The following is a 15,273-nucleotide window of genomic DNA, read 5'->3' as shown; positions in this document are numbered from 1 at the left end:
GAACAAGGAAGCCTTAACTTACATATGGGTGATTGGTAATAAAAAACTGAAATGGCTATAGCTTCGTTATTTAATTAAAACATGTAAAAACAGAAGTTACTTTCATGGTTATGTAATATTTAATGAATTTTGTAATAAGAAGAGGACCTGTAGGCTGTAGGGGAGGGTATCCCAAGCTTCGTTTTTAAAACAAGCCACATATTTTCTGTTTTTTTTTTTCAAGAGTTCTTCATTTGTTTTTCATTTTTATGGCCGGCTAGTACAACAGGGCACAAAGCAGTGCCTCAGAACGATGTTACTGTGGCTGTTGTTGCATTTGTAGCTGTCGTTCCGCTGCAGTGAAGCGCATCACCGCTGGCTGCTACTTCTTCTTCTTGTTTCTGAGCCGCTGCAGCCGCGTGCTGATTCTTATTTATGCTGCCACACGCTCCGCTCCGCTTCGCCCCACTCCACACCACACCATACCACTCTATTCTACTCGACTCCATCCGCCCTAAAGAACGCGCTTGTCCTACACTCCGGTCGACTCCAGATTAGTTGCAATCGGATCCGACTTTTGCTGAGTTATGATTAAATGGCATTTCGTGCGAGTCTCCTCCGGTGTCCCAACCTCCCTCACACCGCCCGGCTTTATGGTTATTTCGTGCCTTAAAACGAAAAGAAGTCCACGTCGCGGATTGAGAACGAACGAATGTTTGTGGCTGTTAATTTAACGCTAAATGAAGTGCGAAATTACAAAATAAAGCCCCCTCTGATCCGTCCCCGCTTTATGTGAGGTTCGTTTGTTCTGGCTATGAAAAATGAAATCGGTTCTTGTGTCTCCTCACAGCTTGACTCACATCCCGCCAACACCACTCTGCCCCAAGCCCCTCCCGACAAAAAAATCTCAATAAACAAAACAAAGACTTCGGGGCGCTGGATGATGAGTAGGCTGTTGTGTTGCCGAGCGAAAATTAGTTTTTTCGGTGAATGCTTTTAATTGTTTGTTGTTCGGTGAGAATGTCATGATTGGCCCGAGAGTCCCCTCATACAGATACAAATACAGATTTCGGGAGACTCTTTACGCCTCCCTGGCTGCACACGTGCGCCGGAAATGACAGCTCGGCAGTTTGAGGAAATGCGAGCCTGATAAGCCGGGCCATTGACTCAGGATCGGTCAACAGGTACACAGGGGGAAAAAATACTGTGCAGGTACATTAGTACAGGTGGGAGAATTATTTTTCAAAGAATTACATAAATAATTTGTTTATTAAATTGCTTAAATATATTTAATATTGCTAAACAAAATTATTCCTAATAATACCCCACAAGAAACCCATTTGAATGACATTACCTAGACATTTCATGGACATTTTCTGACTGTGCAGGTTAAGGAAACAGTCTGCCCAAAAACACACTCACCAGACAGAGACTAATGCACATTTAATGCACTGCCCCTGATAACAACAGAAACGCAGGTAGACATCGACTGATTCACCGGTAATGGCCAGAAATTGCCCAACAAAACGCCGACATTCACAGCGAGTAATCCTCAAACAATTTGCTCTGTGTCTATAAATAATTAATGCCCTCCGGGCGGGGGCGGACGGAAAAAGCAAAGAAGGAGGCAGCCTGGACGAGCGCCTGTCAATTATCAATTCAGCGAACTCGGCCTGTGACGCTCCTTCGGTCAGTGCGGGTTAAAATGTTAACCCGTTCGGGGCATGAATATCGACGATGACTCCCAATCCTCGTATGATGAATCAACTCTGCTACACTGAAATAAATTATAGATTTGGATATTAATTTGCCTGTTGGATTTTTCTAGATTTATATTATTATGCCATGATTTTATTTATACAAAAAAGTGTAAACTTTGTTCTCTGTGTGTCCCCTGGCTTGATTGCTTCTTGTGTCTGTTCGTTTTGTGTGTGCCGGAATAATAAGCAGAAAATAATGCACTCCCTCCGGGGACTGCTCCCACTCCAAGGGCAATCAAAGTGATTTACTCGCATCCCCAACCCGGGGATCTGCTCGGATCGGCTCATCTGTGTGACCTGTGGCAGCTGCAGTTGGGCGGACGGCCGAGCGGCCGGGCAGCCGTAGTTTCAAACATTTTTGCATAATTTATGCAATTTTAATTTCCAAAAGCTCGACCAGAGTCATCATTATCGCAGAGCCAGTGCCAGGGCCAGTGCCAGTGGTGGGGTGTGTGGGCGGGATGGTTGGACAGAATTTGCACTTTTGCCTTTTATATTACTTTTCAAAATTATATCTGAGGTCGCCCAAAACTTTGCCCTCCGTTCTGTGGCTCATCCCCCATCCAACCAGCATCCCCATCCCCAGCCCACTCGCTTTCGACCCCTCTATCAGTCTGCTTCTGTTGCCAGTTTGCATTCAATTTTGCGCCAACGTCCGTCCAGCTGGCCAACTGTCGTTGTCATCGTCATGGCTGGCTAACAGTTTTCGCCATTGTTCGTCTCTGTCTGTGCACTCCGCCCCGACCCGGCCAGTACACCTTTCTCTGTTTGCGGGTTTATGGTCTATGGCCACGTAATTTACCTGTTTCTTTTAGTTTTTTTTTTTGCGCCCTACCACATTCGTATTCGCATTCAGATTTAGATTTTCAGCAGAATTGTTTTCGAAAAGTTCATTAGAAAGTGTTTTGTCTGATGCGGGGCCATGCTCTGTCGAAGACTCGACTATCGCCATGGTCATGGGTAGACTGCACTGGAAGAAAGTATTTTTAAATTGAACAACAGCCCTGGGAAAGCTGTGAGGCATGAGTGAACTAATCAGTGCCTCGAACGCAGGACTGTGGCAGTTTCCTCTCTTTGCCCTAGGTCCTGCCCAGCCTGACCCCATTTTTTCAATTGTTGTTAAGGCAATCCTTCTCTGAATCCACATCGATTTGCTTATGGCTCGTGGCATGGTGGACCTGAAGGCTGGTTTTGGGGCGCCCAGGTGCTAATTACACCGCACTGCGGGGGGTATTATTGGCTTATTTGTGGGGATCTGCTTCAATCTTGATTCAAGCGATTGCCCAAAGTGTTTTTGTATTTAAGTGTTTGCGTTGCTCACATTTGACTGTTGTCCTGCCAATGGTCGCCTAATTAGCTTTTGAACGTCGGGGGCGGAGAGCAAGAATGCGAGTGGTGGCTGGGGAATGTGTAATTAATATTCAATATGTGAGAGCCACCCACTGCCAACTATCCGCGACTCTCAGCTAATTAATAGTGTTTGGCTTGACTGCTCGACCACTTGCGAGTATCGATATATACATATACCCCTGGTAGTGGGTGGCTAGCTGGGTGGTGCGGAGCTCGCTGGCAGAAGAACCACAGACACCGCAACAATGCCATGGTGAGCGAAACATACACGAGTGCGTCACCAAACCCCAAACTCAACCGAAAGCGAACGGAGCGAACCTAACATCATTATCAAAATCACGCAAATATTTACCCAAATAATTTGTCAAGTTGACACGAGAACTTAAACTTAAAGCGGCCAGGAATGTGATACTCCTAATGCGATACGAACAATGGCCAGAAGGCCTTTCTTGTTTGGCTAAGGATACCATCCCCAACCACCTCAGCCACCACCTGACATAAAAATCCAGCGAGGCGAGCATAATCCTTTATGAAATTTGTTTTCACCTTTCTGGCTCTTGGCCCGCTTTGCCGGCTTCGGCAGCGCCTTTGGCTGTTGGCCATAAAATTAAAATTTTCTTTACAAGCATTAAACGCTAAATGAACCTGAAAATTACGCAAATCGTCAGCCCGACCAGTCCGACACACACAAAACCAGGAAAACCAGGAAAAACCAGGAAACCGAGAAATGAAGAACAACAACAGCGACAACAAAGCGGCGATAAAAGAGCGCCAACACCTTGACAGCAGGTGGAAGTAAGGGGTCCTGGCGGATAAGTTGACATTGACATTGCGGGGTCGAAGGGACGCTGACAGAAGGCTTGGTTCGGATTGAGCCGACGAATAAATCTGGCAACAAAATTTCATGCCTCACTGTACCCGGGTACTCCCACACCCACACTCACCTCCACACGCAGCCACTCACACACATCCTGTTGCCAAGTATTCGTGCGCACGTCAAATTATGACAGTCGCTAGATTAAGCGCTACCTGCCACCACCCACAAGCGCCACCGCCACCACCCTCACTTATCGGCGGTGCAAAGGGCAACCTTTTTTTAGGCGCGTTCACAAATTTCGTTTACACTAAATGTAAATGCCTCCGTCGGCGGAAGAGGGCAAAGGGCTCAGCTCAGCAGGTTGAACTTACACGGATGACTTGCTCTTGCCGCAACGGAACTCAGGGCCTAAAAATACTGCCACAGGGACAGGTTGCCCTCCCAAAAAGGGTTTAACCCGGTTAGGGTTTACCATTTTTATAAGGATATTGGATTTTTGGAAATAATTTCATATCAGTAATCTTGACGGTCTACAAGAAAAGGTCCTTGGTATACTTTTTCAAGTAATTACAAGTTTTGAAAAAAATATTTAATAAAACATAATACAAACTAATTCTTTTAAAGGTCTAAAGTATTTATTTCAAAAGTTACTAAGGTATCTTAGGTAGTTTGAATAATATTTAAAGACGGTACAAAAATACTCCCTTCATATTTTTTTGGCAAAGGATATCTAAAAGTTTGCGAACCTAACCCAACCCAACTGGTCTTCCTTCGGTTTGCTCAACTGGGGAGCGATGTCTCATAATTTGCTTATGCGTACATGTGTCTGTCGCCTTGTGTTTTCCTCCTATGAATATAGATTTTCCTTTCCGCCCACTGGGCTGGCACAAATATGCGTCCTGAGCCATCGGAAAACATGTTGTCCCTAAAAGCAAGACACGCAACATCAACAAGAACAAGGATAGCAGCCAAGGGGGGATGGGCGGAAAATCGAAGGATAAGAAAAACAGAGCCACAGAGGGACACAATTTTCGGGACTGGGCTTTTTTCGTTTTTGGGTGTGGCAACATAAAGGTGTTGACACATTTTGTGTTGATTCTTATTGGGACTCTAAGCCGATTTTTATTCCAGACGAAGACGCATACACCTACATCCGAGTCTAATGGGATTGTCCTTGAAGGGGCAGCTGGGGATGTCTTGATGTCCTCTGGCTCTACACTTTTCGGGCCTGCAATCAATTCTCATTTGGCTGCCTCTTTTGTGTTTGGCCAATTCCTAACATACTTCGTTTATTTTTCGCCACTAACCCAAGTGCATTTTTCTTTGTATTCTTACAGGTAAGACAAGTGCCATCCGAGGAGTGATAGAATCGAATCGGCTAGATCTGGGAGGTAGAGGCGAAATAAGCTTCTGGTAAGTTGCCTTCAAGGCCCCAGTTGACAATGCCACCTGGGCCAGGTGCGCACTCTATCGTAAAGTCTGCCTGAAAAGTCGTTGCACCTGTTGACGATGAAACTAAAGCGAGGCTTTCGGGGTACTTTGGGGGTGGCGAATAGCAAAAAGTATAAACATAATAAATATAAAATCATTTTTGCTATGCTACAGCTAGCTGGGACACATTTCACTGGAAACATTTCTACTGAGCGCCGTCGCTCAGAACCCCACAGTACTGCTGACACGATGCTCGCTCTGATAAATCTTAAATGGGGGAAAATCATAAAAATATTTTATATACATACACGTTTAAATATGGCAAAATGAAAATCTAATTTAAAGCAAGGCAGCCCAGCCGGGCGTCAATAATTGCCCCGAACAGAAATTATGCTGAAAGATTAAAGTCATTTATTATAATTTATTTATTCTTGTTTTGTGCTCCGCTGTTGCCAGGCGCTCGTATGGATCCCAGTCCGGATGAGGAGCAAATAATGTTGGCCATGTTGGGGGAGATGGGGAGTGGGTGGCGGTAGTCCTTGGCAATTACTTTGAAGTGGCGCACTAGCCCAACTATGTACTCGCAGGGCCGTGGCGCCCCATTAAATTTGCCACACTTCATTGGCTCGCACAGAAATAATAATTTATTATTTAATTTCTCTCGGACAGCGGCGGCTGCTGCGTCCGGGGCGTGGCACTTGGGGGAAGTTGGTTTAAAGTAATTAATTTCGGGAAGTGTCAAAGTTGCTGCATGGCCACGCCAAACTTTTCGTCTGGCCAGGCACGAGGATACGCCAAATAGGAGTCCGCCATAGAGTCGGATGTGGCCGGGGGCTACATGGGCATGGAAGTCGAATTATAAAAACCAATCGGGCACTCGAAAAAGTATAGGCAATTTTTATATTTATTTCTTTACTTAACCAATATATAATTAATCAAACAGAAACAGATATTTTCAGGAGCCCTAATTATTATACCCTTCGGATGAGAATTGAATAAGATATAGCCATCATTGTGGGCCATATAGAGAGAAACCCCATTTGCAAGGGATCTCATGACGAAAAATGGATAAAAAATCTAAAAAATATTTTGTCTCAAGATTTTGATGCAGAATGGTGGAGAATCGCCCCAGAAATCGTTAAAGGTACTCCGCTTAAGAATCGGATGAGAATTGGGGAAGATATAGCTATCACTGTGGACCCTATAGGGGAAAACCCCATTTCAAGGGATCTCATGACGAAAAATGGACAAAAAATCTAAAAAATATTTTGTCTCAGGATTTTATTGCAGAATGGTGGAAAATCGCCCCAGAAATCGTTTAAGATAGTCCGCTTCAGAATCGGATGAGAATTGGGGAAGATATAGCTATCACTGTGGACCCTATAGGGGAAAACCCCATTTCAAGGGATCTCATGACGAAAAATGGACAAAAAATCTAAAAAATATTTTGTCTCAGGATTTTATTGCAGAATGGTGAAAAATCGCCCCAGAAATCGTTTAAGATAGTCCGCTTGAGAATCGAATGAGAATTGGGGAAGATATAGCTATCACTGTGGACCCTATAGGGGAAAACCCCATTTCAAGGGATCTCATGACGAAAAATGGACAAAAAATCTAAAAAATATTTTGTCTCAGGATTTTGATGCAGAATGGTGGATAATCGCCCCAGAAATCGTTTAAGGTACTCCGCTTAAGGATCGGATGAGAATTGGCGAAGATATAGCTATCACTGTGGACCCTAAAGGGGAAAACCCCATTTCAAGGGATCTCATCACGAAAAATGGACAAAAAATGTAAAAAATATTTCGTCTTAGGATTTTGACGCAGAATGGTGGAGAATCGCCCCAGAAATCGTTTAAGGTACTCCGCTTAAGGATCGGATGAGAATTGGCGAAGATATAGCTATCACTGTGGACCCTAAAGGGGAAAACCCCATTTCAAGGGATCTCATCACGAAAAATAGACAAAAAATCTAAAAAATATTTCGTCTCAGGATTTTGACGCAGAATGGTGGAGAATCGCCCCAGAAATCGTTTAAGGTACTCCGCTTAAGGATCGGTTGAGAATTGGCGAAGATATAGCTATCACTGTGGACCCTAAAGGGGAAAACCCCATTTCAAGGGATCTCATCACGAAAAATGGACAAAAAATATAAAAAATATTTCGTCTCAGGATTTTGATGCAGAATGGTGGAGAATCGCCCCAGAAATCGTTTAAGGTACTCCGCTTGAAAATCTGATAAGAATTGGGGAAGATATAGCCATCACTGTGGACCCTAAAGGGGAAAACCCCATTTCAAGGGATCTCATCACGAAAAATGGACAAAAAATCTAAAAAATATTTTGTCTCAGGATTTTTATGCAGAATGGTGGAGAATCGCCCCAGAAATCGTTTAAGGTACTCCGCTTGAAAATCTGATAAGAATTGGGGAAGATATAGCCATCACTGTGGACCCTAAAGGGGAAAACCCCATTTCAAGGGATCTCATCACGAAAAATGGACAAAAAATCTAAAAAATATTTTGTCTCAGGATTTTGATGCAGAATGGTGGAGAATCGCCCCAGAAATCGTTTAAGGTACTCCGCTTAAGGATCGGTTGAGAATTGGGGAAGATATAGCCATCACTGTGGACCCTAAAGGGGAAAACCCCATTTCAAGGGATCTCATCACGAAAAATGGACAAAAAATCTAAAAAATATTTTGTCTCAGGATTTTTATGCAGAATGGTGGAGAATCGCCCCAGAAATCGTTTAAGGTACTCCGCTTGAAAATCTGATAAGAATTGGGGAAGATATAGCCATCACTGTGGACCCTAAAGGGGAAAACCCCATTTCAAGGGATCTCATCACGAAAAATGGACAAAAAATCTAAAAAATATTTTGTCTCAGGATTTTGATGCAGAATGGTGGAGAATCGCCCCAGAAATCGTTTGAGGTACTCCGCTTAAGGATCGGATGAGAATTGCCGAAGATACAGCTATCACTGTGGACCCTAAAGGGGAAAACCCCATTTCAAGGGATCTCATCACGAAAAATGGACAAAAAATCTAAAAAATATTTTGTCTCTGAATTTTGATGCAGAATGGTGGAGAATCGCCCCAGAAATCGTTTAAGGTACTCCGCTTGAGAATGGATGATGAGAATTGGCGAAGATATAGCCATCACTGTGGACCCTATAGAGGAAAATCCCATTTTCTTGTTTTTTTTGTAAAACATGTTTCCTTATTTAAGCTATAATGCAATAAACAATTAATTCCTAAATTTTTAAATCTTTAATATGAAAACATTACAGGTCCAGTATCTCCGCATTTTCCTTTTATTTCCTTTGCAATTTTTCCTGACCTCGCCTCGGGGCTTGGTGGCAGCAGCAAGTTAATTTCCACTCGCGAGTGGCCCGTGGACAGTGTCCATAAAGAGAGGAAATAAATAAATTAAAAAATTTAAATTAATTTTTAATATGCCGGGGTCCCGGCGGCTCTGAAATTCATCATCTTCAAAGCTGCAATTAGCCTTTAATTTACGATGTGCCACGTCCCCGAATATGTTTTGAATGTATTTAGGTAGCTCGAAATGCCCAGACATAAATTAAAGGGTCCCTTTTTGCTTTCTTTTATCTTAATGCTTCGCTTTCTTGCACAATCATTTAAATGCGTAAATTCTCATGAGGTATTTTGTGTAGCGTTTTATTGCATACTTAGGGCCTCGGCCTCAGCCTCAGTCTCAGCCAGGAATCTTCTCTGCGGGGTCCGAGGGTTAAGGACTGATGGCCATTATTCAAGGTAATTTAATTTGAAGCGAATTGCGGACTGCTCAGTGGAGAAGTGATGCCACCGTCCAAATCGAAGGCTCCTTTCGACTGTCAGCCTTCGACAGGCCGAATAGGAGAAGATTGTGGTGTGACAGGAGGTGGGCAGTAGGGTAAACCGCAGAAGGAATGGAATGGCCATAGCTCGCAACCACAGCCAAATCCAAACAAATAAACGCTTGACCCACTCTGGCCAACAATGAGCAATGTGCCAAATGAACGGCCAAAGTTCAGGCAGAGAATTGTGAGCTGGGAGCGAAAACCGAGCAGGCGAAAACATTTTAAATGCAAATGAAGTGCCGCACTTAGGAAGCCGTCAGCTGGGAAGCTGGAAGGAGAAAAAAATAGTATAGCAGGAGGAGAGTTGAGAATGACTGATAAATTAGAGAAGCCTGGCTCGATTTTAATAAACTTCAAGCTGGAAAAGGCACCAGCAGCGACTCAAAGTATGTCAAAACTGGCTAAAAGCACAAACAGCCTCATCGTCTCGCCACTCAATCAACCCTCGAGCAGCACAGCTTGAAATTGCAAAGTTTGGCAGCGGGATTTCAAAATGTGTTTTTATGATAAAATATTTTAAAAACAATTTTTTGTTTTCCACAATCTCTGCCCCACCGAAAAGAAAAAAAAAAGGAGGGAAAAATCCTTGAACCAAGTGCTTATGGCTTTTGACTGCCCTCGAACAATCTAGCAAATTGAAATACTCGTAAATAATAATCAGTGACCACCGGACAGAAATCTCCTAGCTGCGGGATGGGTCAAGTTGTCCAAAACTTTAGCATACATTGAGGCGGGGGAGCTTAGCTTGTGGGGCGGCGCTTTTCGGGGAATTCGCGTGATTTATTTGTTGCATAACTCGGCCAGGACTCGGCGATGGCGGGAGAAACTTGCAAAATAAATTGAAAGCAACAAAAGTTTGTCAGTCGCACCGACTTCTGGAGCGGAAAAGTTTTGCCTTGCAAGTAATGTACTGGGAGAGGCGCTTGTAAAAAATTACTGGCATACTTTTTGGCGCGCTTATAATTGTTTTCCATTCCCGGGACCCCACTTTCGATTCTCCTCTCTCCGCTATCCGCTCTCTACTTTCTCCGCTTTCCATATAACTCATTAGGCAAAAGTTTAATGCGAATCCCCCTTACCGCCACCGCCACCGCCTCCTTCGAACCCAGCTGCGGGAGTTTATGTTGAGATTTACTTTAACTACTCTTGCGCCTGCAACTATGCAATAAATCCTGCGAAATTTGTGTCCTCCTCGTCCTCTCGTGCTGCCAGCCACATAGCCATGACCCACATAAGGACACCGAAGGAGGAGAAACCCGGAAAGAGGAGGGTACCCCGGGCTCAATGGAGTGGCTTAGTGAGGGGCGGCAGGCGAAAGTTATATAATAAGCAGCATTAGCTACACATGTTCGTGGTAAATCGCTCGGGGGCATTGGGACGGTGGTTCAGTCGGTATCCTGGCCAGCTGGTGGACATTATTCAGTGGGCTCCGCTGCTGCTCGAGTGCAAGTGCCGCAGAGTCAGATACTCCACTCCATGTAGCCCACTCGGCTACCCAGCCACCCAGCTGGACTGTCGAAACTTTTCCAATCTAAGCTAAATAAAAGGAAAAGTCTCTCGTGTCTATCATGTCAGTAGGTATTTTATTATTTTTAACCTCGACGCGGCTCCACCACCCCCACCTCCCTCCAACGACCACCTCCTCCCGGCACCGACGGTACAGCTGTCGCTCTGTTAACCCACCGCCTCACCACTCCCCGCACAATATTGTGGAAGTGCTCGTGTTGTCTTCTGCAACTAATTTGTCAATGTCAAGTGTTATTTCTTATATTTCGCTTGGTTTTTTTCGGCTTGAATTTTTGTACTGTTGCTGGCTGGCTGATGCTTGCAAAACTTTTGCGCACGCACACCCACAGTGACATACATCACTCCAGGCTCGGCCTGCTCCTTGCCACCCACTAACCAACGGCGGTGCACGTAATATAGTATACCAGGATGGTGTGTACTCCCAGGCAGTCGTGCATAGGGATCGCCCGAAAAGGCTAGACAAATAAATATATTTCGCTACATAGGAGTAGATAATATTTTCTCTAGTCCTTGATCCTTGAGTGAAATTTAAATAAAATAATCATTTTCCTTTTGCAATTCTACAAAATAAGTACTTGCTCACTAATTCTCTTTGATGAATACATTTTCTCTTGGGTTTTAAAACCTAAAACGACATTAAATTTATACCTTATTCATGGCAACTTAGACAGTTCTTGAGATATTCTTTTTAAACATAAGGTGAGCTTTCAATTAGGGAACTGCCGCTTTAAAATTGTCGTCAAGAGGTGACGTTGGAGGAAGCGTTTTAAAACTTTTTTGGCAGCTTATAAAAATTGCTGAGCCGAGGAGACCTTAAGCGGAGAATGGTACTCGAAAATAAAAGGCTTTGTGCCTGCTCGCAATAGTTTTTGGGGACCTGCCAACTTCGCTTAACAATCAGCGTCAGGCGGCAGCCAGCTGACAGTTCCCCACCTGAAGACACACCCGGGCGCCCTGTCCCTTCTGTCCGAGGCGCTTGCCTAATTGCCGACTCCGCTCCGCCGTTGAATTTCGCTAAGTAGATTTTCTTGTACGGAATTTTAGCAAGAGTGGCAGGCCCAGATCGGAGCAAAGGAGCAGCGGAGCCACGGAGCATCAGGGCATCAGAGCAGTACAGTTGCCACTTTGTGTCAAAGTTCATTGCAGCGGCAGTCGGTCAGGAGCCGTCAGATGTCCTTGTTGCTGTTGTCATTGTAGTTGCTGCCACTGCGGTTGTTGTACTTGTTGTTGCGTGCCCTCGAAGCATTTTTCGGTTCTTTACTTCTATATATATATTTTTTCCCCCGCTTAATGCTAATTAATTGGATGGGGCTTGGGGCTAAGGGGTGAGGTCCTTGGTTGTTTGCCAAATTAATGGCCAACTTCCCAAGTGCTCAAGAGCAGCTCAAGCAAAATACTTTTTAGCGGATTTCAATGGAAAATGCCATAATTGTATGGCACTCGAGTGACGTTCGCATAACAATTGAATAGGATTTGGCAGGATGCAGGAGCGCGGGGGCGTGCCATGACGCGGCATGTGAGCGCAGGCACATGTGAGGCGCCCCAGCGTAATCACATGGCCCAGTGAATTTATTGAATGCCTCGGCAAAGACATAATACAAAATAATACAAGTACGAATATGTAGAATTTTGTCATGCCAAGGCTGCTGAGCTCAAATCCCCCACAAGTACAAGGACGAGGGCGAAAACAGGGCCGGAGTGGGTAGAGCCTCAGGTCTATTAGGCGCAACAATTGCTTTTTACGCTCATCAACAGCAGCACCCGAAATAATGCCCCTCAGCCCCATCAGGACTCCCTCTCAGCTTTCGATATAAGGTCTGGGGATGGGCGATATTATGATGGTGATGACGATGATGCGGATGCCGAACAGCTGCTGGCTTTTTAACAAAAAAAAATAACTCGAAGCACCCAAAGTAGAGGCACATATGCTACCGAAAAGCTGTAAAAAATGCTGCGACAAAAATTGCCTTGCAAAGTTTATAAAAATTAAGCGTCAAATATATATTTACCAAATTACTGTGACAGGCAAAGCACGTAGCTTAAATGCACTTGACAAAAATGACAGTAATTTATATTGAATTAGACTTAACAGGATATTGCAAACAAAGTGTTGGATGTTTTAAAGAGAATAAGTTGACGGGAAAAATGTAGAAGCTTACACCGCAATACCTACATTAAAAAATATAAAAGCCTGTATTTGCAACCTAAGCATATGCTAACTTTAACTAATTTTTAAACTTTAAGATAAAATTTTTCCATGTGCAGAGGCCAAAGCAGGATACCTGCCAGTGTCCTTGTCACGACCCCCACCCCAGCATTCGACCTGACCTGACTACTGCCATCACTTGCGCTAAATTAGATTTCGCCCGTTCCAGGCTCGTTCGGCGTTGTCGCTTCATTTTGTCAATTGTTCGGACTTGTTAGACTCTGTCAGACAGACGGACGAGTAAATGGCCAGAAGCCAGGAGCCGGGCACGAGAGAGGTCTGAAAAGAAGGAAGGACACAATGACCGCCGCTCGGCAAGGTCCCATTGTAGAGCGTGCGCCCAGGCCCGGCATTGTGTTTGGGGACTAAGTAGATTAGGGCCAATTACACTGGCATCAGCATCACCGCCACCATTGGCGGTCCAGCAGAAGCCACGGCCCCTCCTCCTCCTCCCCATCATTGTTCGTGAATGAAACTTGAAGTCCTCGTCCTTTGACAGCAAGGAATTTAGATGTTTGAAAAGGAGCTCGCTGCATCCCTTGCTCCGGCTTACAAACCGCCTAATGTGCCAAAAAGCCAAATGAGTTTGCCTGCACAAACACAGGTCCGAACGCGAATGCAAATGCGACTGCGGATGTGGATGTGGATGCGGATGGGAATGCGGATACCTATGAAATGCAATCGTCAACCGCACCACGGAGCACGTGCAATGTGTGGCTTTTCTGTCATTCGAAAGCCAAGGCAAACACAGGCTCCAGCGCAATCGCAATAGCAAACGCCCACATGCTCATGGGGACAGGTGCCGCCATGCATACGAAATATTAAAGTTTTGACACACGGATGTTCGCTCAAGGTTCAGGGGAATACCCTTTTTAAAAGATTTTTTCTTATTTATATTTCTACATTCAAGATGGGCTGCTATAGGATTATTAGCTTTAAACATTTCATTTAAATAATTTTAAATTTTTACTTACATAATGAAAAGTATTATATTATTCTTTGAAAATCGAGTGCTGTTTCACCCAAAATTCTCTGAAATAGGATTAATTTTAATAAATCTCTCTGTTGATTTAATTTCATGCCAACTGGGAACCTAATTTAATGGTTTATAATTACTTTCCAGGGTATTTGAGTCTTTTGAACGGAGCACTCGCTTTCGCATGTATGCATTACGGGCAACAACAACAACTGCAGAACGTTATTATTCATAATTAAATTTTCTATCGGCAGGTGGTAGGCGCACTTCGAAGGTGTGCAGCTACAATTCACGGCAACCGCCAACGACACAGTCTCCGTGTGTGGGTAGCGCAACCGTATTTGTGTGCAGTTAATGTGCATTTGGAATGCATACGGGGTTATGCAATATTAAGCATACGCATTCGGCATGTTTGCACTAGGGCTGGAAGCAGGAGCAGGAGCAGCAGGCAGGTTGTTGGTTTTGCCAGGTGGACAGGGAAGCACAATAGGATGGCAGGCAATAGCAACAGCAGCAGGTTAAACAAATGTCAAAGCAAACCGAAATTCACATCTCGTCCTCGACATTATATTGCCGTGTGTTTATTTAGTCGTGGATGCGACAGGCAATGCGATTCCAGGCCAAACCCCGGGCTGGCATTCTGCAGTCGGAGTTCAGATCCGTGTGTGTGATGCGGCTCAACTAATTGTGTTTTGTGCTCCGTGCTGGCAAACAAATCTAAGCCCGGCACGTTTCCAGCACGGCCATAAATTGCCATCAATTTATGCATTTATTTCGTTAGTTTCCGCCTCAGATGCAGCTGCGTTTTGTGGATTCAATGCAATTAGGCCAGCGAAGACGTTTCCACACAAATTCTTACCATAAATATTTGGGCATCATAATTAAAATGAATCCTGCAAGTGCTTGGCCCACTTTGCATTCAGCGGCATGGAATTTAACGCGACATATCCGCTTGCCGGGCATTTAGGCTTCGTTCAGCCACTGCAGCTGTCGTTGCAAGTGAAACTGCAATGGGGACTGCTCTTGCCACTGCAAAGGCAGGTCTCACCTTCCGGCTCTCTGCAAGCGGATATCCGGCAAACGCAGACCGCGACTCACGTTCCAGCTGCATTTTTCTCCAACTTGAGCCAAAGGAACCGAGGCACAGGCCTTTGTTCGCAGCTCAGACATTGTAGAACAGAAGTAGCGACAACAAGGACGAAATGGTGAAATGGAAATGGCCATTAAAAGGAAACACTTTGCGCACTTTAATTTATTTTCAGCGCCTTTAGAAAGCCGAGCAAGGCATACACAGAGAAAAGTTATTATACCAAGAAAATATTGGCTTTATTTCGGAAAAGGTTACTTTGAAGAATCATGTAAC

At 44.5% G+C, this 15,273-nt stretch overlaps 1 protein-coding gene across 6 annotated transcripts in view; it reads left to right on the top strand.

The window, feature by feature from the left end:
- Positions 1 to 15,273, top strand: part of LOC108126518 (irregular chiasm C-roughest protein) — a 116,093-nt gene that overhangs the window by 8,540 nt on the left and 92,280 nt on the right. The window contains exon 1 of one of the 6 annotated variants that reach the window (XM_017243136.3): positions 5,250 to 5,319. The exons of the other annotated variants lie outside the window; for them this stretch is intronic. The gene's annotated coding sequence lies outside the window, so the exon portion shown is untranslated. Of the gene's footprint in view, positions 1 to 5,249; positions 5,320 to 15,273 lie in introns of those variants that run through there. 6 annotated transcript variants of the gene reach the window in all.

This window comes from Drosophila bipectinata, chromosome 3R (assembly GCF_030179905.1).
Source record: "Drosophila bipectinata strain 14024-0381.07 chromosome 3R, DbipHiC1v2, whole genome shotgun sequence".
NCBI lineage: Eukaryota > Metazoa > Arthropoda > Insecta > Diptera > Drosophilidae > Drosophila > Drosophila bipectinata.
Note: the sequence above shows the minus strand (reverse complement) of the source record. Positions and strands in the feature narration are given on the sequence as shown.